Source organism: Apodemus sylvaticus, chromosome 4, assembly GCF_947179515.1.
Source record: "Apodemus sylvaticus chromosome 4, mApoSyl1.1, whole genome shotgun sequence".
Classification (NCBI taxonomy): domain Eukaryota; kingdom Metazoa; phylum Chordata; class Mammalia; order Rodentia; family Muridae; genus Apodemus; species Apodemus sylvaticus.
This window is the reverse complement of record NC_067475.1, coordinates 143,874,055-143,899,131: the sequence shown is the minus strand read 5'-3', so window position 1 is coordinate 143,899,131 and position 25,077 is coordinate 143,874,055. Positions and strand designations below refer to the sequence as shown.

At 36.5% G+C, this 25,077-nt stretch overlaps 1 protein-coding gene across 4 annotated transcripts in view; it reads right to left on the bottom strand.

Annotated features, from left to right (window-relative positions):
* Positions 1-25,077, bottom strand: part of Nlgn1 (neuroligin 1) — a 699,685-nt gene that overhangs the window by 400,757 nt on the left and 273,851 nt on the right. The gene's annotated exons all lie outside the window — the stretch shown is intronic.

Genomic DNA, 25,077 nt, shown 5'->3' with positions numbered 1-25,077 from the left:
GTTGTCTATGTTCAAATCACTTATGTTTAGGAAGTTCTGCTCTGCCTATCTTGGAGAGTCCTGGGAACAGGATAAAGAAGAGAACTTCAATTCACAAAGAAGTTCCTATCTGCTTTCATGAGTGTGTATCATGCCCTTCTGTAATAGGCAACAAGTCTTTCTTAATGATGTACCTGTATCATTTCAAGCTTGCATATAATTAGAAAATCAGCTAAAAGTGATTTAGAAAATTCCAACCAGTCTAAACAGGTTACTAGGCAATGATTTCTATTTTAATTAATCTAGAAGTAATCAAAATGTTTTTTTTAATGCTGTGCCTTTGCTTAACTCTTCAGACTGAAGTCTTTCAAATAAAATAAGACTGTTTTTTATTTTTTATTTTTGTTTTTATTTTTGTTTCTTTAAATCTGTTAAAAATAATAGGAAAGCTTAGAGATAATCCGCAGGAGCTGGTCATCTACAGAAAGCAAAGATGCTTCACTAGGATATAAAGACCAATTGTATTTTGAGACTAGCTGAAGAAAATTAGTGTTTAAAGTACTGTATGTGGCAAAAACAATTCACTGATAAGACACAGCAAATGGCCCAAGGCACCAGAGTGTTCTTTTAGAACTCTGCTTGTAATTAGTGGAGGCTTCCTGGGTATCAGCTAAACACAGCTTCAAAATGTAAATGAGATGCAAAATAGAAATTGGTATTTTTAAACTGTTACAATTGTAAACTTTAAATTATATTTGATATCTAGGGAAAGAATTTACCAAATATTCTTTTTCCAGGGATTGTTTAAAATAGAGTTCATATTTTAGCCAGATTTCATTGTTTCACTTAAATATTCAGTTATAATGGTAAAAGAAGTCTAAGAGAAGAAATTAAGAAGAGCGAGGGGGAGAAAAGGGAGGAGAAGAAGGAGGAAGAGGAGGAGGAGGAGGAAGGGGAGGAGAGGGAGAAAGAAAAGAAAGGGGAAGGGGGAAAGGAGGGAGGAAGGGAGGAGAAAGAAGGAGAAAGAGGAGGAGGGAGAGGAGGACTAGAAGGAAAAGGGGAAGGGGAAGAAGGGGAAGGGGAATGGGAAGAAGGGGAAGAGGGAGGAGGATGAGGGTGAGGAGAAGGGGAAAATGAAGAAGAAGGAGGAGGAGGAGGAGGAGGAGAAAGGAAGGAAGGAAGGAAGAGAGAGAGAGAGAGAGAGAGAGAGAGAGAGAGAGAGAGAGAGAGAGAGAGAGAGAGAAAGAAAGAAAGAAAGAAAGAAAGAAAGAAAGAAAGAAAGAAAGAAAGAAAGAAAGAAAGAAAGAAAGAAAGAAGAAAGTTGTTCTGATTTTTGAACAATTTGGACTTCTAGACCAAATCAGGAGCTACAACCTAAAAAAAAAACCATTTTAAGGAGATTAACTGATCAAGCCTTGAAATGGAGAGTACTAGCTCTGCTCTCAAATAGTGTCTCTAAGAGTCCCTAAAGAAATAGAAATTAAAGATATCAAAGGTCAAGCAAGACACATACTTTATCTCTAAAGAGATGAATTGCTACAAAGTGAATTAAGTCCTTAATGACTGTGATAAATACAGAGTATCCAACTTTTACTTGCATACTACAAGATAGACATCTCAACCAATGGCAATGAAATGTAGAGGCATCCTGCTGCTGACATTCACAGTGAGATGCGGCCAATGAGAGGCAGTTTTCAAAATCCGTTTTTTTCATTTGAACTCCATATGTAGTCTCATATAGTACAAGACAAATCATTGTGTAGAGTGGTTGTGGAGGCATGCGGTGAGCTGTTTTTATTGTCTTTGGTAGTCTCTGATCATGTACATCAATTTCCCTGTTGAGTCAGGAGACAACTTCTTTAAAACCAAGAACTGCCTGAGCAAGAACAACAGAATAGCTATAAAAATAAAATATTCATCAGGGATATTGATGTTCTCTACTAAATTGTAGTTTACATTTATTACCAAAATGCATGTTCTAATTATTTTCCTCAAAATATTATAATTTAAATACAGTGTAGATGCTGTTTATAAAAAAAGAGCTATGGAAAACTGAACAACCTTACCCTTGCTAGCTGAATAAACTGCTTTTATAGGAGAAACAAACAAAATTAAAAAAAAAACAGTTACTGAACAAACTGACTAAAATATATAATGCAGAGTATTTTATGTGTTTAAAAACATTACTACTTTTTAATAATATATTAACCTCTGTAGGATTTAGAAGTAGCACCCAAGGTAAATTTGAGAAAAAAATTAAAAAGAAATTATTGACCAACTTTCAGAATGAAAATAATCTTAAATTTTTCAAATATTAACTTTCATTTTAATTTTGACATTCTTTTAAACAGTGATTAATGTCTCATATTTTAAGTTGGTAGTTCTCCTTTATCAGTATATAGGTAATGACTTCCTGAGGTTATTTTTGTATAGTGCCATCATGTCATTATATATGTGTAAGATTCTGCATGTAACATAATGATCTAAGTATTTATCAAGGCAGTATAAATATGTCTGTTTAAAAAAGGGCTGATACAATATAATGTATGATCTATCTTTCTCATGTTTTGGATTTTTTATTAAAATATAAAGGAAATATACCTGACTAATTTTATGAAGGGCTTGCTTTCTAATACATATTTATAATTATTTTTAATTTTTTCAAACAAAAGGCATTTAATAATGAAATGTTACTATTACTTAATATATATTTCAGGACTAGCCATAGGTATTCAGCATCACTTCAATTCACACTTTTTGATTTAATAGGATTTAAACATTGTACATTTTTATTTGTTAACAGTATTTTTCTCATTAATAGCACATGTTATATCAGTTTCTGTATACATTTTTTATCAATTTTCAGTATTTAAAAATTCTTTAGGCTATAAAATATCTTATTTTCCATTGCTTAATGTGGTGACAAATTAATTTTTCTCTGTTATTTTCTATTGAGCTTTGCTGTTTAGTACTCTTAAAAATATTCTTATGTTTAATTGAATACATAGCAAAACTTAATGTTAATGATTAAATTGTTTTCTTTAGATATTTATTGTCTACCTATTGCATAATATTCTCTTTCAGTATGATTAACAATTTTGCTTTACCTTGTACTTAATGTATTATAAATCAGTTTTATATACTGATATTCATTTCTAGCCTATCTCGCTCACACTTGCTGTTTTTGTATTTTTGTTTTGTAACACCTTATTGCACTTTTCCTGCCTTTATACAACACTTATGCCAGTAAATGGCTCAAAAGCAATTCTTTCTGCTTTTCAGTCATCAACGCCATCAAACACGTGCACCTGAAGTTTTAAATTAAATGAAGTGCTTGCATGAGCCACACAATGCGTGAAAAGGCAACAGGTCACAGCGTGTGGCTTATGATCTTAGTTGTGCACATTTCTCATTATAAAAACCCAAGAGTTGACAGAAGCAGGAATGGGGTTACAGCACACAGTATCCTTTCACACTTGGTGTTCATACAGGATTTATCCCCCAGGAAATAACATGTAGGTCCAGGGAAACAGTGATGCTCTGTCAGCTGAGTCTTCATGGCTGTGGGTAGAACGTTACCCTCCATGATAAACATGTTGGCCAAGCAAACCAATCCGATGAAATAAGTAGGAGGGTGCCTTAAGTGTGATTAAGTTACTGCTTTAAAAAATGTCCTTTTGTCCCTCTCTCTTCTCTCCATTGAGGCCACAACTCTGTTCCTGCCAGAAGATGGCAGCCTTCTTTGAAACCATCTTGGAATGGTCTCATGAGATTTTATGTATGTTTGATCTTTGACATGCAGTTTTCAGACATGAAGAAATTAATTTCTATTGTTCCTTATTCATCCGCTCTGTGGTATGTTGCTGGAGTTTTGATGGCCTGTGTTAATGGTAGGTATACTTATTCATCTTAATTTAACTCACTTAAAATGAAAAAAAAAAGCATATTGACATAGATAGACTGTAGGGACGTCCACATGTGAACATAAAGGGAACTTCCTCCTTCTATTGAAGGTTAATGTCACTGTAAAAGTTTTGCCTGCTCTCCAAGTCTACTGGCCATTATGAAGAACCAGAATCAACACTTACTGTTACTTGCTGTCAACAGTGTATCATCAGACTACTAAAGAAATTATATTTATTTTTTCTTGATGATCAGTAAGAGCATATGTATAACACCTTGTGAATCTGAAACTCCCCAAATTTTTGCAGTGACTTATTAGAAGTAGCACCAATGAATAACATTTAAGCACCACCAGAATAAGATTTTTTTTAAGCTGGTCCAAAAATGGAAATGAGAGGCCAGAGAATATAGGGAGGGATTTCCAGTTATCCCTTCTTTCTGAAATTTGTCTGACTGTAAAATGTTTAAACATCCATTTGTAGTTTCAATCCCAAGAGAATTCCTGTCATTTATCAGCTCAGAACTCTCTCCAAAAAGCAATAGGAGTTAGTGAGGCATCGCAGCTCTGGGGTTAGGATTCTGAAGTGCCAGTGACACTGAGATGATTGACTAGCTAATGATTCTACTGATTAAAAGAAAATGTTAATAAGAAATGTTAAGTTTTCTCCACCCTCAGTGCAAAGGGGAAATGGTTTACTTTATTAGATGTTGTCATCCAAAGAAAGAGGCTCTCTCAAATAGTTTTCCTCATTCTAAATGTTCAATGTGCTTGCGTCTCCAATACCTTTGCTATAAGAAATGATGTTTTTTCTAAGTGTAATAGATTTCTATTTTTCTGCCTTTTAGCCAAAATCAAGGAGAGAATTATTATGACAATATTATTATCTTCATTATAAATGTGAGCAACTGTAAATCAATACACAAGGAATAAAAATTTGAACAAGAAGAGTCAGGATGACAAAGTAGACATATATTTTAAAAACACATGCTGCATACCAATAATGTATACAATTTATGTTTATCAAAGAAAATCTAAGGAATTTAAAATAATTATGTTTACACTTCAATTTTAAGACATTGAGGAGCCTGAAGGCCTGGCTCAGAGTTGGATTAGTTGCCTGGCATTGAGAGCATATGGTCGCAAACTCACAGGACTGATTAAAAAAATTACAAAATCAATGTATAATCTATGGATTTCTTCAGTTATGTTCCCCTTGATTACATCTTTCTGATATTCAGTTTGTTAGCTAATAACATAAATTTATTTTAATTTTTTAAAAACAATTGACTTTCACACAGAAGAAAATCTTTTTGTTATTAAATATGCACTGATACTTTTAAAATTGAAAAAAAGGTGATCCAGCTCAAGGGCAGGCCCCAAGGCCTGACACTATTACTGATGCTATGGTGTGCTTACAGACAGGAACCTAGCATGGTTGCCCTCCAAGAGGTCCAACAAGCAGCAGAAAGAGCCAGATGCAGATATACCAACCAATGGGCTAAAGTTGGGGACCCTAGTGGTTGAATTAGGGAAAAGTTGGAAGAAGATGAGGAGGATGACCCCATAGGAAGACCAGCAGCCTCAACTAACCTGGTCCATGGGATCTCTCAGTCACTGAGCCACCAACCAGGTAGCATATACAGCAGCTGATTTGAAGCCCCCAACACATACACATATACAGCAGAGGACTTCCTGGTTTGGCCTAGGTGAGAGAAGAAGCACCCAGTGGACTTTTTGTCATAGTCCTGTGGCATTGAGGAGAACAATTGCCCATGAGTTGGAAATTACAGATTCTACAAAACATAGACTATGTGAAGACACTAGATATAAGCTCTAAATATGACATAGATAAAAAACTTCAAATACGTAGAATACAGTGGAGAAACATGTGCTTTTGGAGATCATGAAAGAATCTTTGCTATCTCAAAACATCATTGTGATGGCCAGCATCTAGTCTGACACTACTTAAATAATAATAAAAAATTGATATTCAACTAATAGAAATTAAGTTAAAAGTGATCCATAAATTTATACTAATAGTTCAAGATTTTGAATGTGTTTGAAAGCTCTACTCAAGGATGTAAGGGGATCACATTCCGTGCTGCTTTACTGGTATATGTAAGATGAGGAATGGAAAAATTCTCAACTGAGAACCCTTTAGACAGGACATCTCAATAGTTCAAGTCTCATTGCATATGATTAACTATAGACTACAGGTTCAATGTACTTAGCAAACCTGGAGATAGCACATGGGAAATTATTTAAGCTGAGAAAAATAAAACAAATACTGAAATACAATTTTCTAAGTAGCCCAACACATTTCTGATAGGCTATCAATGGACATGAATTTATATGACAATGTGGTTAGGTAAGGTGTACAAAAAGTCTCATAAATACTGAATTTCCTTCTCCAGGAATTCATACTGAGAAATAAAATGGCTGGAAGAAAATGCATAGTGTTTCATTCTCTGCTACACTCATAGCATGTAGAGTTTGGTATTGTGTCTGGCATACTAATGTGAATGTATGTATGCAATAAATATGAATGTAATAAACTTATAAATGATGTTGAATGATTTTTAACAATCAGATTCTCAAAGGACAAACCTTTTATAGTAATCAAGATAATAAAAAAAAATACATATAGCCTGCTTCCAAGTAAATTCCCAAGGTACTTAAATAGAGTGTATTAATGGCATCATTATGAAAACTGTGCTTTCCATGAGCTGATAAGTGATCCTGAGATCTGAGTGGTGGGCGAGAACATATCTTCTAGAGCAGAGAGTGAGCCCCAGCCCATGGGGCTCAGGTAACTGGAGATGAAGAAGGGAAGGAGCTTAAGGGCCAGAGGGGATGGAGCACACCAAAACAAGACTAAACAAAACAAAACAAGGCCCGCTAAATCAACATGAATGCACTCTTCAATCTGAGACTGACACAGTATGCACAGGGTCTGCATGGGTCTGCACCAGGTCCCCTGGGCACATAGTATGGCCTTCAGTTTAGTGTTATAATGGGATTTCTAAATGTAAGAAGGAGTACATTAGGAGGTCTCTGAGTTTTCTGCTTTCTCTTGGGCCCTTTACCTTCTATTTGTTTGTCTTGTCCAACCCAGTGTAATGGTTTTGTTATATTTTATTTTTATACTTTCTTATGATACTTTAGAAGACTATTTGCTTCCTAATGAGAGACAAAAAGAGAATGGATCCAAATGGAAGAGGATGAGGAGTACCTGGGAGGACTAGAGGAGTGGAAACAAGATTCAGGATTTATAATATGAGAAAAATATGTATTTTTAATAAAATAAAAATATATTATAAGTTTTAACATCATATATTAACAGTTCAGAACCACAACTAGCTGACAAAGGCATCCATTCTCCTCCTATGATTTTTAATCCACAAAATGGTAATGCTATTTGGAACTACAAGACAAACTTTTAAGTATTAATTTGTAAAAGTTTTAAGTAAATACAAAACATTAAAAAAAAAAAAAACCCAAACCCAAAACCTCCCAGCACACACATGGTTTAAATGTTAGCCATTATCTTGCAGATATGCATATTTTTAACATTTGTATACATTTCATGTTTAATAGATGAGATATAAACTCTTTATCCAGTGTTCCTTTGTGTGATCAGTTTCTAGAACCACTTATACCACACTATCCAAACTAAGAAATCCAATAGTGCTGTGTTAGAAGGCACACAGTACAGAACCGAATAGGATTCTGGGAGTTTGTTTTTACTAAAGTGGGCTTCCTCTAGTCCAGGGCTTTGTCCATGCACCATTGTTGCCTGTAATTTGCATTCTCTTTACCTTCCCCCAATTTATGATACTTTTTCAGTTTCCTCTATCTACTGTACCTGGCCTGTTGAGAAAACAATGGCCAGGTTTTCATAGATTGTCATGTGCTATGAGTCTGGTGGGATTTTTTTTTGGTTTTTTGTTGTTGTTGTTGTGGTTGGTGGTGGTGGTGATGTGAATCCATTTGTGGTATCTGTAAGAAGGAAATGTGAGAAAGGATATTACCTCTAATATATTGATATATTCTACCAAAGAAACTGCTGTATCAATATATATTACTGACCACATTAAATCATATCATTTGGTCAAAGTGTTGACAAGATTGGACACTTTCAGTTGATTTCCCTTTGTGTAAGTAAGCACTTTGGAGAGAAGTCACTTTGAGATCATGCAAATGTTCTATTTACTGTTAAAGTTTTCCTCACCTACTTCAGGGGAGGGGGAACAAGGAAAAGGGAAAGCATTTGGAATGTAAACAAAGAATATAAAAAAAATGTAGCTGTTGAGAACTCTTAAACCTTTTTGATATGCCCCACTCCTAATAAAACATGACTCTCTAGGTTCATTTTCCACTCTTCTGACCCAGTCCTAGAAACATGGAAGCAGTTTCCAAAATCGTGCTGTTTTAAAGGTGTTCTTTCTACATTTTTTCCACAGCAACATAAATGAGCAACACCCCTTTAAAAAGATCTCATCACTGCAGAACTTCTCCTTCCCTAATGATTTGAATTACAAGGGGTTGATTTAATTTAATGAAGGCAAGCAAACAAATCCCTGAACATTATTTTAATTAATTAGGATTAATGAATCCCTGCGAAATTTTTAAGATAAAATAAAACATAACAAAAATTTGAAACTATGATTATATAAATATTCAGTGGTTCAATTCATTCAGAGGTGAAAAAAACACTTTTCTCAAGCTAAGTGACTTATTGCCACCACAAAATCACTCTCAAAATTAACAACGCCTCAGTTTTTATAACCATTTCAAGAATTCTACACCCTACTTTTCCAGGAACTCCAAACAACTGCATAGTTCTTAGTATGTTCCTGCTCTCCAGAGGAAATCAATTTGATATATTTTTGGGTTATCAGCATGGCTATACTTAGAAGTTTATCATGTTCATCAATCACTATCTTCAGTTTTAAATTTTTCCAAGAATTTTTCCTGGAAGCTTTTAATGTATATGTTAAGCTTTTAAAACTCTTATCTACCTCAGTTGGACCTGCAAGGACAACTTTGTAGTTATTTCCTGAGTCTTTAACTGTGTAGTTGGATTTCACTCCCTAAGTCATTTCCAAGGCTTCACTTCCTAATCACATAAAGATAGAAATACGTCACTAGATTAGATCACATATTCATCTGAAGTACTAAACTCTTAGAACTTACATGAAGATGCCTCCCAGGGTTTTTATCCTCTGAATCTGATAAAAAGAACCCATTTGAAAAATAACTCTTTAAAATCATGATAGCAATAGGAATGTTTTGACTAAGGGTTTAAAATTGGGATACATTCTCATTACAAAAAAAATAGTTGTTTTTGTGTAAAAATTCTTTTAATAAATCAGATGATTTGGTAACATAATTTCTAGTAAATGGCAAAAGGCCCAGTGTTTATTTTTCTATTATACCACTGACGTTATATTAAATTTTAGTACTTGCATTTAATGACTTCTGCATATTTGATGCTTGAAAAGGCTTTTTAGTAAGCAAAAGAAAGCTAGGAAAATCACTGAGGATTTAAGCAAGAGGACATGAGTTTGAAAGGTGTATATTATTCCATATTCAGTAGCCTTCTCTGTAATCCCAATGTTTTTTAAGGCGAGATGGTAAACTGAGAATCCTTGAAGGCCTTGGAAGCCAGTGTGCAGAATGCAGAGGTGCCTCTTCTTAAACAAGGCAGAAGGCAAGGGCTGATATTTGAAGTTGTCCTCTGGTCCCTGTATAATCATGTACCATGTGTCCTCATTCACATATAGCAGGATGAGCAAACAGTACACACACACACATACACACACATATACACACACACACACACACACACACACACACACACGCAAATGCACACACACATACTCTCTTACATACACTCTCATACTCACATACGCTCTCATAAACACTCCTACACCTCCCACACATACTCTTTCACACACACACACACACACACACACACACACACTCTTAAACACACATTCGCACACTCACATACTCTTACACACTCATACATTCACACACACACAATATTTTTACAAGCAAAAGAGCTATTTCCGTTGTGTTCATTTTATATATGAATACAATAAGACTGAAAGAAATTGACCATGAAAGAGCAGTATCTAAAGAATGAAGGGTCCTGACACAGGCCTTATTTGACCATTGGGGTTGCAAGGGCAGGAAGGGGACGCTGCCAAGTGACATCATGTATAAAGCTAAGAAATGCCATGACTTCATCAATTTCTACACTGTCCAAGCAAGATACATTCTGGGACAGTGGCATTCGGCACCCTTTTACACTGCTCTTTGCCTTGGCTGTGCACTGGATGGCAAGATCTGTCAGGCCAGAAATCGAGAGTGTTGTCTGGGGGAGAGGGAGGAGAGGAAACAACCAAAGAAGTTTCGGAATAACAGGGCATGTGGTTTGCAGTTTTGAAAGCCTTAAAGTTTCTTAGAACTTTAAGACTTCAAAAGTCATGATAACTAGTTATAGTTGTATATCCACAGGATGCATTCCTTGCATAATGTTTAGAAAGCCAAACTTGTTCTAATGAACAGTGGGACTTCCTTTTAGGTTTCTTGTTTTTAACCACTGGTTATGAACTCCTATGAGTACTGGACTGGCTGGTTTTGTGTGTCTAGCTTCCACAAGCTTGAGTCATCATCGAGGAAGGAGCCTCAGTTGAGGAAATGTTACTATGAGAAAATTAAAGCAGCTGTAAGAGATTTTTGTGTCAATCAGTGATCATTGGTAAGCCCATTGTAGGTGGGGTCATTGTAGGAGGTGTCAACCATGAGATAGATGTTCCTGGGTTCTAAAAGAAAGCAAGTGGAGCACACCATGGGAATCAAGCCAGTAAGCAGCACCCCTCTGCATCATCACCAGCCTCCAGGTTCCTGCCCTGCTTGAGTTTCTGTCCTGATTTCTTCCCATGAAGAACTATGATCTGGCAGTGTACGCTGAATAAACCATTTCCTACCCAACTCTCTATTTGATCATAATGTTTTGTTGTAGAAAAAAACCCTGAAGAAGTATGGAGAGGGTCCTGATCCTGGAAAGGATTGATCTAGCATTGGAGGGGAATATAAGGACAGAGAAAAAGGAGGGAGGTGATTGGAGAATGGATGGAGAGAAGAAGGTTTATGGGACATATGGGGAGGGGGGATCTGGGAAAGGGGAAATCATTTGGAATGTAAACAAAGAATATAGAAAATAAAAATATTTAAAAAAAGACTACCACTCTTCAAAAAAACTATATTCAGAAAAGGGGAATGTTTGAAAAATGAATTATTCTGTGTCCCCAATGGCACTGAGACCTATGTGGTCTAAAATCACAGGCACCTTATACTATGAAAACTATTCACTATTAAAATTTTTCTTGAAGCCTAGGATTATGAATTTTTGCACTTAAACTTGCATGAGGAAAACTTGTAAGTATGCTGTCCTGGATAGTGTTATGTAAGCTTGATAAAAGCTAGAATTATCTGACAAAAGGGAATCTCAATTGAAAAAATGTAAGGCATTTTCTTAATTAGTTTAAGAAACTTAATTATGGGAGAGGTCCAAGCCCAGTGTAAGTGCTGCCATTTCCGGGCTGGTGGTCCTGGGTTCTATAAGAAAGCAGGCTGAACAAGCCATGCAAACAAGCCAGTAAGCAGCACCCCTCTATGTCCTAGCATCAGCTCCTGCCCCCAGGATCCTGCCTTCCTCTATTGATGAACTATGATGTGGAAGTATAAGCCAAATGAAGCCTCCCCCAAGCTGTTTTTGGTCACTGTGTGTCATCAGACCAATAGTAATGCTAACTGAGATACAGTCATCTACATAAACTCTTAAGGGAATGTTGTATTTTCCTCTGTATTCCTTGAGATGTCATTCTGAGAAGAGATGTGATGAGTTCATCAGCCAGACTAAGGATGTCTATCCATACAATTCATTAAGGATCCTGTTAAAAGAGAAGGTCTGGCAGTGGTAGCAACCAATGGAAGAATGTAGTTTTGAATGTTTAGTGACAAGGTGCTCACTGTATTGGCATAGCAGAGTCCATTCTACTGGCTTATAGAGCATAACAAATTGCCTTACAGGTTTGTGCATTACAGAGTCTGAATCCTGCGCCCCCCCCCTGGACTGGTTGCATGGGAGCCTTGCCCCATGGTGTTTAGATGGTGCATTTACTTGAAGACAGGAGATGACAAGGAAACCTCAGGCTTTAGTTGATGACAGAACCCTTCTTATTGGAACAAAATACTACTCTGAAGATTATTGCAAACTATATTAGCCATCACAAATTAAAACATTATACATATTAATAATTTCAACAAAATTCTTGTACTTAACTCACAAAAATTCTAGTGTGTTTAATTATCTATCTTAGCATGTTAAGGTTATATAACTTTAGTTAACTGGTTTTCAGTTGTCTTACTTTTCCTCTCCTACCACCTTAATCTAAATTTTAGAAATGAATCTTTATTGTTTTAGACTGTTTACCACAATACAGTTTAGTCTACCCTTAAATTCTTAATTAGTATTTGCTTCAGCTTCCGTAGGTTTAGAATTATATGTGTACACTATCAGAACGAGTTAGTTGGTTTCTCTTCATATAGATGTAAATGATTTTATTTTCTTTCAGTTTTGTTCTCTCTCTCTCCCTTTCTCTCTCTCTCTGTGTGTGTCTGTGTGTGTGTGTGTGTTAATATAGGCACACATGTGCTAAGGAGAACCTACAGATGTTGGAGGATGTTCAGCCGCAGGTTTTCTCCTTCTCCCTTGTATCAGGATGTCCCCTTGCTCTTCTTTGTCACTGGTCATTGTGATGCATAGCTCAAGCTAATCAGAAAGAAGCTACTTCTCCCTGCCCTAATCCACACATCCCTTTAGAACCTTCGAATACAGATCTATGCTACTATAGTCACATTCAGCACTGTGTCTTTTAGAATCTGTGCTAAGGTTGCTGGGCTTGAAAAGTACAAAATTTTAACAATCGATTCATCTCTCTAACACTGGGTGCTCTTTTTATTTTATTTTCATACAATATTCAGAGCTTAAAAGTAAAATATTTTAAAATGTTCTACATTTAGCAAGAAGTTATTCAGTTGTTTTAAATACCAACTTGTGTAGACCGAGAAGTTGTTGACACTTTACGCTAAAGGCAATGTGCTTATACCAGGTTATCAACCTCAAAGAAAGATTTATACCTGCCTCGTACCCACTTTTTCAACATCCCTTCAAGGTCTCCCATGTGATGGACAGACAGCATAAATCAAAGGCAGCCAAGAAGAATGGGGTAGGGGCTGTGGACATTATTCAAATTCAAGTAAAATGGAGTGGGAGGGGCTTATGGGAATTATGTCAAGAAATAAACTATGGAGATTTGGTGAGATTAAAATATTTAAAATTCATTTCAAACTTTACATTTTGCTAAACTCAAAAGAAACAGACTTCAAATTGTTTGAGGTAAACTTCAAGACCTTAGTGGCAAAACACTCCAGCGCTGAGACTACTGTAGCTCATCGTACACTGAAGAATTCCAAGAAATGGAGTCTCTGGGTAGTCACGGCACAGCATGTGGCAGGAGCCATGCACAGGCAGACATGGACTCTTTTGTCTCCCTAGTACACCTCTTACCCACTTAAACTCCCAGACGAAGTTTCTTTCTTTCATTCTCATCTCCCATGTGATATTTTCCCCACCCTTATTCCAACTTCGCCATCTCTTTGTAATCTTTCTTGATCTCCTTTCTAATTTTCAGGGAGAATTTAAATGTAAAAACAACAGAAATGCAAATTTCCTTTAAACTAGAAAGATGTTGAATCCCCCATGAAGCTTTACCCTGACAGCAGATGCTACGAAAAGGGTTATCTACAAAGCCCTGGGTGATTCTACTCTTTCTCTGTTTCAGTTCAGATAAAAATAGTCTGCATTCTCTGTCTCAAAGTTCAATGATACCAGTGCTGGAGGTACACTAGAAGCCCCCCTAACTCCCTACATACTCAATTTAGACTAAAGAGATAGTCAGTTAGCAAGGGTGGAGTCAAATTATCCTCTGTCCAGACCAGCCAAAGACCAAAGACTGAAGAACAGGTGACATGAAGTTGGTCACCCAGCTCATTCTGTGACAACTTCCTACCATCTTACTTACCCATCTGGCCCATAGCTAGTGACCATGGATCCCCCCACCATCATTTATTTGAGTTATAAATCAGAGGTGCCATTCAGTAATTTATTTCTCATGAATTCTCTTTTGTTTGAAACAAAATGGAGAATGGATAATACATATTTTACATTGTATTTGAATGTCACCCAAGTTTTCACAGCCAAACAGCTTTCTAAATGGTCCTGAAGAATGAGGGTAATGGTCAGACAATTTCAATATTACCTAAAACAACAGTGCAGCCACCATGGCCTTGGTCCCTGCGGACCTACAAGATGGTGTAACAGGAGCTGGGCTGCAGAACCACAGTCGCCAAGGGGGGGCTTATGTCCAAAGTTCTAGGTACCATTCTCTGTTTGTGTCACGCTCTACCTCTGGCTTTAAGGAATAAAATTAATTTTCAATCACTAGGAGAACTATCCTATCTTTGGAAAACTGTCTGCAATTAAAATTTTCTTTTCTCTCTTATTTTTATCGATTATTTGGGAATCTCACATCATACACCCCAATGGTATTAACCTCCCTTAGAGTCCTCCTGTCTGTCCCCTCCCTCTTGAACTCCCCCTACAAAAAGAAAAGAAAGAAAAAACTCATTTGGTGTTGCCTATACACTCAGTGGAGTATGGTTAAATTTCTATTGGTCAGCAATCCTACCCACACACCACATATCCAGGGGAAGGCAAGTTTTTCTCTACCTGCAACCTGCCAGAAGTCATTAATTATAGAAAACATGGAGACAGAAGGCAAGGGGCAGGGCCAGCTCAGCATGACTAAGAGATAGCAGTATGGCTCCAGTTGGTAGCCTCAACATGGCCTTTGGTGGCAACATGAACCAAGGACATCAACACAACCCCTGGCTGCATCAAAATTCATCAGATATGCATGAATCTCAGGCTTCATTGTGGCCTAGAGCAGCTGCATGAACCACAGAGAGCAACACGTGGCATAATGTACTACTATAGTCCCTGAGGAGGTCCAAACAGAAGGTGAGTCTTGGACTTCCACCATTGCCCAGAGCCAGGATGATTCTGCAGCCTGGTGGTATATTGAGAGGTGGTTGGAGGGGGGAGGTGCACAGGACAATTCTCTGTCTATACAAGCTCCAGGTTGCTGCAAACCAGACTGTTGCTGCTGTGCTATTTTGCTATTTTCCCTTCTGTGGCAGTGCCTGTCACCTGCACTGCCTAGGTATGATGGCCTCTGTAACTCACTTTTGAATTGAGATATTTTAGTTGAATCTCCATGGAAAGAATATTAACTGAGCTGACCTTGCATTCCAGGTATTTTGTAGAGGTTGGGGGAGCAAAGATAGACTCTTTTGCTTCTGTGGGTTTCTTAATGGAAAAATCCTCACTGGATAAACCTTTGGTTTCACACATTATCTTACTGAAGGCTAATGAAAGAAGAGTGGAAGTTGTGTATTGGGCTTTTTAAGAAACTTTATGTTCCAGCTCTATTTCTGTTTGATCCATTCCTGAATTCAGATCACATTGATCTCTCATCCTGGGTTCCATTCTCTTGAGAGGAAATTATAAGAAGCCAACATTTTCATTCTTGTTGTGATGTCAGAAAACTCTAAGATAAATTCATTGATGAAATTTTTTAGCTGAATCCAGATTTCAACTCATCTACTTCATTCTACTTTCTTCTTTTCTAGATTACCTCAATGTGAGAAGATACATTGTCAAGTTGGTCTAAGAAGGAGGTCCACTTCTTCTACCTTCTACACGAAGTGTTCTTATTGGGTCTATGAGGATGTGTTTTTACATTCACATATTTTATAGTTTTAAAGTTTTAAAGTAGGAGTCAAATACACAAAGTGAATCAAATTAAATTTAGAACTTAAAATAACATAAAATTCTGGCAAAATGCAATCATGCAACTTAATCAATGTCTGCAGAGATAAATTGTAATGGGCCCTTTAATTACTAAGTTACTGTTGATCAAAATCAGAATCTGTGCTGAGAGCAAAGACACATTCCTTGACTATTCCTTTTGATAACCTTTCCCATCCCACACTCTGAGTTCCATTTATTCTAGTCAGTTTTAACTTTACTCCAGATTCTAGGTTGACCAAGGAACATCACAGCAATTAAAAAATCAGCCATGTCTAGAATAAAAGTGTTTCTTTTAAATGTGTGCATAGTTTATCTGGTAGCTGTTTATTCTGAAATTGTATCCTTTGTTAAGCATCTTATACCAATGGAACAGGAAGGCCAGCCAAGGAGAGTAGATCTTTGCTTGTGTGTTCACTTGTGATGTATTCACATATATCATGTATTTAAGTATGTCAATATATGTATATAACAATTCAAGTAAAAGTCAATAAATACTGAAACATTCTCTTGCTTTTGTTTAGTCTGTGTATCTCCTTTGAGAATTTCTTTACCCCAATCCAAGATCTTTCATTAAATATGTTGTTTTAAAAGCCAGCTGCACATGTGGCCTTTTATAAATAGATGTTTTCATCTATTTCCTATTTAAAAATAGAAAACACAACTGCTTATATGCTAATCCTAGGATTCCCATTTCAAAAGAAAATTTTATTCAAGAAAAAATATATAATTCCATGTATTATAATTACACAATGCTAAAGAAAATTATGTTCATTGTACTTACAGATTTTGTAATATTTTACCTGTAGAGCTTATCATAAAAGCATTGCTGATTTCTTTTTTTAAATTTCTTTGCATTGCTGATTTCTAAATTGAGTAAATACTTAGTTTTTATAAATATAATCAACTACTAATAGGAAAGACTTATTTTTATTTTCCCTAAGTCTGATAGCAAACTCCAGAGGGGAGAATGATTCTTTCATCTGAACTACAAAGTTCAGATTTGATACCATTCGTCATTTATCTGAACTTTCAAACAATAGTGCTGTAGCCGAATATGATCTGTTGCTGTTGGAATCACCTTTCTGCAACCTATTGCTATGATCCCCCAAAGTATGAAATATCACTTAGTAAACATTTACTCAGAATATGGAAAGGGACATTAAAGTTGAAAAGGCTTGGTGCTTCATGCTCCCTGTGGATCTGCTGACAGTTCTTGTTTTTCCATGTAGAGATGCTTTCAAGTCTCTTTTCCTGTGGTTTCTGCCTGTTTTTCCTTTCCTTTCCTCTCTCTCTTGTATATGCCTCTTCTTTGTCCAACCTCTCTCTCTTCTCTTTTCCCTTTCTCTCCACCTTCTTCTTCTCTCTTAGTTTTTACCTCCTCAGTCCAGCAACCTCAGAAAGAGAGGAGCAGGAGAGAGAGGATCAAGTGGAGGAAGAATAAATTAATAATGATAACAACAACAACAATAATAGAAAATAGTATAACAATGTGATTTAAAGAATTCTTAATTGGAGCTGTCAATATGTCTCAGTGCTTAATAGTAAGGTCAAGCCCGAAACCTTAACTTTGATTCCCAAGGACCCACATGGCAGAAGGAGACAAACTCCTACAAATTGTCCTCTGACCTCCACACGCACGTAGTAACGCACATTAATGTGTATGCACATGAGCAGGCACACAGAGAAATACACCAAATAAATAAATTTAAAATCACAAATGAAGTAAAAGGAAGTTTAATTGGCTATAGTTATTAATTCTCATGTACTGCTGAGAACTTGCTAATAGGAAAACCTGGCTTCCTTGGGTCAATTATAACTTAAGCCTAGAAGTCTATATGCTGTAACTTCAACTATCAATTGAAACTTTCAGTTATGGGAAGGATTCGAGATGGCAGTAGCCACTAGTAACACTGGCACTGCAGGGTAATCTGAGGAATGAGAGACCCACGGAGAGATGGCAGGGAGATATATAAGCCAAGGAAAAGACGTTGGAGCATGTGCTATCATTGGGACAACTAAAGAAAGAGGTCTTATGGGAAGTCAATTCCTGGAACTGAAAAAAAAAAAAAGAAAAAAGAAGAAATGGTGGACTGGAGTGAAAGAGAGCTAAAGAAAAACCTGGAAGTTGCAACATGTCCTGAAGCAAGGCCCCAGAGGACCAAGGACATGTTCTTGCCAAGTAGAGTTAGTTCTGGAAGGGTAATGTACAGCATCTTAGAGATCATGTAGGTCCTACCCCTGGACACACTGTCCAACTGCACAATCACCCTGACTCTGAGCCACAGCAAGATATCTGAGACAATTAAGTGTTTTGTTGTTGTTTTATTTGTGTATATGGTTTTCTGTTTGGTTTTTGTTTCTTCTTTCTTTCACTTTCTTTCTCTTTCTTTCTTCTTTCTTTTTTTCTTTCTTTCTCTCCTCCCTCCATCCCTCTTTCTTCCTTCCTTCCTCCTTTCTTCCTCCTTTCTTTCTTTCCTTCTTCCTTCCTTCCTTCCTTCCTTCCTTCCTTCCTTCCTTCCTTCCTTCCTTCCTTTCTTTCTTTCTTTCTTTCTTTCTTTCTTTCTTTCTTTCTTTCTTTCTTTCTTTCTTTCTTTTTCTTTTTCTTTCTTTTGATTAAACCTTCTTGAAAGACTTCTGCGGCTCATAGTGCCACAGGAGATCATGGTGATACCCACGATTCCTGTTGCCAACAAAATCCATGTCCGCTGTCAGTCTTGGCTCCTATTGGCAGGAAGGCTTTTCCTGCAGTGGTACAGATTACTGCAAACTCATAACTGGGAATGAATTCCCAAGAAACAGTCCAGGTAGGAAGCTATCGAAGAGTTCTTAAAATTGTGAGAAATATGCTGAAGCTTTTCATACTGGGTAGCTTCTGCTGATGGGCCGGGAAGGAGTCATTTGCTTTAAGGGGCTCTCGTCTGGGAGTTTGGCCATGCTCCAATGAGAACATGGGTAAGACAAATTGGACCTGGTGGGAGTTCTTGCCTTTTGACCTGGGGTGTGGTCTGGGAGATGGAGGAGTATTAATTACCTTCCCTGTTTTTAGCATATTCTTCCTACAAATCCATGAGAAAGAGCATGAATTTATAAACTAATTTAATATCACATATTTATGAAGTAATACAAACATAGCAATAAGACAGCATTTATCAAAAATATTTGGATAAAATTATCACTACCATATAATTCCCACTTGCAAGAAAGTGTATAAATCAGAATGTTTAATCAGAAAACTCAAGTATATTGAAAAGCAGCCTCCTGGTTAAGTGTATGTAATAGATTCTATATCTGTGAGATTCCTTCTTTTCTGAAACCAAGTAATCATTTATATGCTATTGGTGTTCAAATTTGATATTGACTGAAGCTTAACTGAAAGTATAAAATCAACTATATAAAACTCAGTTGTCAACAATTCAATTTCTGAAATAGTTTTATTCATAATATATTGCACTAAGATTACATAATAATTACATGGACAATTATTAATCAAGATACTATATTTTTTCTCCATTCACTATCCACATATTCACAGGGAAGTATACTACTAAATAAATGATAACAAAAATAGCCAACTGCTCTTTAAGTATTTACATTATTGGTTTCAATACTTGCCTCCCATTAATAGGAATTTTTCAAGGTAATAGCTGCCTTTATACCTTTTTGTAATGTCCTCTGTAAAGGTATTCTCAGAACTATTTCCTCTCAAACTATAAAAGTTATGATGAATAGGCTTCTGGACCCAAAGGAATATAAACATCAGATGTGGGCACAAGGGTTTGGCTTGAGAAGACTTTCCACTGTGGAGGCCTGTTGCTATTGAATAAGATGCAGATAGAGTGAGTGCAGGCCATCCCCGAAGTTTCAGAGTCCAGGACCATGTGGCTAACAGTAGAGACAGCTCTTGAAAATTTTTTTAAATGAAATTTACAAAGTAAGAATCTTATATCTCTAAGTTGCTTAAGTTCCATCAATACAGTCATTTATCTTTCCTAGCAGGCCTAATATTCTTCAAGTCCTTTTGTCCATCACTCACTGTGAAGTACACATAATGTATCATAGTTACATTCCAAGAAGTGTATGAAAACCTGAATAGAGCATCACCAGACCACATGAATGGAAACCCTAATGTCTTCTCTTTCAGTAGAATGTCCTTGATCAAGTGCCTCTGTGTTTTTCTTGTGTAAATTTGAAAGAATTTGCATGATTGTCATATGCTGAGGGATAAATGACACATCTGATACATAGGGATGTGTTCCTGCTATACAGTCAGGCCCCAAAGGCTTTGGCTGGTACCACTTATGTGCAAAACCTAAGCAAAATCACAGAGCATGCTGGGATTGAGGAAATCATTTCTAAAACACTAACATTTGGTAATAGCTACATGATTACATAATGTAAGTCAATTTTAAAAGAGAGAAAGATCAAAAGTAAAATTGGGTTCAAAATTAAGAACAGGTTTAAATGGGCTCAAATGGGCTCAAAGACAGCACAGGGGATAAAAGTGAAAGAAAAAGCCAAGTAAGGTTAGTTCCTGCAATCCAAATCCTTGAATTCATTCTGAATCTTCACACAGGATGACATTCCTTCCTGATGAGCATTGTACCAAATTCATAATCTGGCCCTAAAGTTAGTATATCTCACTTTATGCTTCTCTCGAGTCTCATCAGAAATAATTCAGAAGCCGGGCGGTGGTGGTACATGCCTTTAATACTAGCACTTGGGAGGCAGAGGCAGGCAGATTTCTGAGTTCAAGGCCAGCCTGGTCTACAGAGTGAGTTCCAGGACAGCCAGGCCTACACAGAGAAACCCTGTCTCGAAAAAAAACTAAAGAAGAAGAAGAAGGAGAAGGAGAAGGAGAAGGAGAAGGAGAAGGAGAAGGAGAAGGAGAAGGAGAAGGAGAAGGAGAAGGAGGAGAAGGAGAAGGAGAAGGAGAAGGAGAAGGAGAAGGAGAAGGAGAAGGAGAAGGAGAAGGAGAAGGAGAAGGAGAAGGAGAAGGAGAAGGAGAAGGAGAAGGAGAAGGAGAAGAGAAGAGAAGAAATAATTCACACAACTTCCTCTGTTAAGCTGTGAGACTTCCGCTGACCCCTCTGTTGCTTCCTGTCTCCACAATAAAATTTTCTAGAATCTCTTCTACAGATACTCCTGTTTCTCAGAAGCATTGGATGGAGCTCTGTCAACAGAACTACATGTACCTGTCAGGAGGACTAAGAGAATAACTTATCTCTATCCTGCACATGGGGGTCAGGGGTGTAACAAAATAAATCCATCCAAACATTGCATGGTGTGGCTATATACATTATGGTCAAATAATATGATATTTATGATAAATGAAAATTTAAGAGTGTTTGAGAAACTAAATGTGAACATATCAGCCACTTAAAGCTATTTTTATTAATTTCCTGCCGCATGCCAAGCACTTCAGATTCCCGAAGTTAAATGAGTTCAATTATGGTCTCCTTCTCCTTTGACAACAGTCTTGATAAAATTACTTTATGATAAATAAAGATTTTGTTTAAGGGTAATAAATTTATCATTCATGATTTAAACAGATTGAAAAAATAGATGATCAAATTCTAATTAAAATAATGACAGTAAATGATAATCTACTAAGCAAAGTGCCAATATCTACCATCTATTAACTGTCATATTCACGGGTCGGGATAATTCAGAGCTGTTACTTATATTTCATTTCTAAGTAGGGAATAGTTTATTTTTCTTGTCATATTATGCCTGTGAAACTAAGAGGTTTGTTGTCATAATTCATGAATTATGTACTTAATTCTTACATTTAAAAATGCCACTTGACTATTATTGAATTGACTACTTTATTTACAAAATTTAGAACTGTGTTTCTAGGCATTTATGTTGAAAAATGGCGTTCTTGAGCAAGTAAGGAAATAAGGAATTCTGAGAGTGTGAGAAATAAACATCCACATAGAATAACATGACAGTTGGCTATCCAATACCAAATGGTCAGTCCCGAATACATACATCCAAATAATATTTATAGACTGAGCATGGTGCATTTATAAATATATATGTATGGGTGTACAAATTTATGAAATAAAAAACTAAAGAAAAAAGAGGCCATAGATTTAAACAAAATGAAGAAAGGTCATATGGAATTATTTGGAAGTAAAAAGGGAAGGAAGAAATAATGTACTTACATAATTACAAATATATAATCAAATAATTGAAAAACTGGAAATACAAAAAAACAGTACAACCAAGTTTTATAAATCTCTCATATTCCTGTCTTCGAATGACAATAAACTTATGTCACATTCCTTGCCTGCCAGTTTATAGCTTGTACCTGAATACAGGCACCATAAGAAGTCTGATCACCACCAAAGGTCAGTGGTGATCTGGCCACCACCCTCAGTTAATCTGACTTGGCCGCCACCCTCAGTTAATCTGACTTGGCCACCACCCTCAGTTAATCTGACTTGGCCACCACCCTCAGTTAATCTGACTTGGCCGCCACCCTCAGTTAATCTGACTTGGCCGCCACCCTCAGTTAATCTGACTTGGCCTCCACCCTCAGTTAATCTGGAACCAAACCTCATTATTCTCAGCAGTGCTGCCCGTATTTTGTGCATGACTGCCCCGCAGCCTTGATCTCAACACAAATGTGCCTGCTACTGCACATCACATGTGGCTCACACCACAGCATACAACAAATGTCCCTGATGCTGCTCGGCCCACATTTGTGACAGCCACATGATGGCTTGATCTGTTTAACTGGGGAGACTACGTTTTCTGGTTTTGAAAACTTTAATGAGGTAGTCGTTGAAATCAAACTTCCAAAGCTAAATTCCATGATTATTCCTTACCATGTAAATTTAAAATTAGTTTATCTTTGGATTGTAGTTTGATAGAATTTTTAATGAAGAAAAAAGATTCCTGACTTGCTGACTAGATTATCATAAAAAGGTCTTTAAATCAACTTTGGCTTTAGATGAAGACAGGAGTTTCAAAACTTAGGATATAGCCTTAAACACACTTGTACCATTTTATATTATGTATGTATGCAAACTGATACTGTTAGCAGTGACAATTCTAAAATCATCAGTATATGAATTTTTCATCTTGAGTAATAGAAAATTGTACTAATGTTTTTATATTGATATAATTATATATGTCAAAGGACTGTTTTAAAGTATGTTCTTTATAAGTTGCTAATGGAAAATGCTTGACCAGTTTACATTTTAAAATCTATCTGTGTTCTGCAGATTGTTTAAAAGTTGTGGGGCAAAAAGGGAGTTATAAATGAAAGAATTTTCAGAAACATTGCTATAGACCAACTGGTCTGGATTCTGCTGGAATGTATCAATCACTCTTACCCCAGAAGGACATTTCTAAATGTCTCCTTTCAACAGATGTATGCTTAAAAAAATACATGCCCACAGACAGCATCCGTCTTTGTTCATTAATTCAAAGGGGACAGAAGCAGAAACTGTACATAGTCAATAACTAGCGAGTTAAAGTTATTGTACTTTACTGCTAAGGGACCTACCATCCCCTTAAGGGGACATAGGAGGTGAGCCTCTGAGGACCTCTCTCCTCAGTCCTTCACAGGCGTCAACGTGGACACTTTGCTCACAAGGGCAATGTCGTTGCTCTTTTAAGTTAATTTTACCTGATCTTACCATGCTTTACAGTTTTTCTATTGTAATACTTTTATCTAGATCTTGACTTAAAACTTTAGAACTCATTTTGACTCTCCAGAATGAATTAAATGATGTCTTCTCAGTTATAACTGTCCAATAAAAGAAATCTAAAGGAATATGTCGGTGGTCTATACTATTAAAATGTCAATATATTTATAATTTTGTCTTGTTTTAGTTTTAAAGATAGGGACTCTTTGTGTAGTCCTGGATGTTCTGCAACTTACTCTGTAGACTAGGCTGGCCTTGAACTCAGTGATATGTCTGCTTCTGCCTCCAGAGTGCTTAACCCCAGTTAAAGGTACATACTACTGCTACCTAGTTTATAATTAGAATTAAAAAAAAATCAAATATTCTCTCAAACATAAAAAATTTACTTCTAAACATCAAAATACACTTTGAAAATCAGCAATAGATGTTTCTTAATATATAGACATAAACAACAAATAAATTTTGACTATGAAATATGTGAACCATACTTTGGGACAATATAAGTTGACAAATACTTGGCTTATGAATGATAAATGAGATGAAAGGATGGTTCAGGGAATAAAGGGATTTGCTTGTCAGTAGGCTCTAGGACCTGACTTTGATGACCAGGATCACCATGGTGAAAGGAAAGACCTGACACTTTTGAGACATCCTTTGTCCTCTGTACTGGTGCCACAGAATAAGTGCACATTTGTGCTTTTGTACATGCTAATGTACAAACACACACACACACACACACACCACAAATAAGGTTATTTTAAAATGAAGAATTTAAAATAACAACTTAAGATCTCTATGACAAATTGTAAGATGACACATGCTGGATGAAAATAATAATCAAAAAAAATTAAAATATATACACAATGGAGTACTATTCAGCTGTTAGAAACAATGAATTCATGAAATTCTTAGACAAATGGATGGAGCTGGAGAACATCATCCTAAGTGAGGTAACCCAGTCTCAAAAGATCAATCATGGTATTCACTCGTTGATAAGCAGATATTAGCCTTGAAACTTGGAACACTCAAGACACAATCCACATACCAAATGATGTCCTAGAAAAATGGAGGAGTGGCCCCTGGTTCTGGAAAGGCCTAGTGCAGCAGTGTAGGGCAATATCAGAACAGGGAATTGGGAAGGGATGGATGGGGAACAGGGGGTGGGAAGAGGGCTTATGTGACTTTCAGGGAGTGGGGAGCCAGGAAGGGGGAAATCATTTGAAATGTAAATAAAAAATATATCGAGTAAAAAAAGATAAATATATTAATTAAAAACAGGGAACAAAAAAAGTACAACTAATATAAACAAAATAGCCGCCAAAACACAGACTGTAAAAAAAAGTAAGGAAAGGAAATATGACTGAAATTGCATCAAATTGAGTAAAGATTCGATAATTTGAGAAACTTAGACAAAATTTTAAGATTGGCCACTCTATTTCATGCCTAGTTGCATGCTGTATACATATTAAAGAAAACTTTCAGTCTAAAGATCAAGACAGCAAGTGCCAACAGCACCTGTCTCAACCCTC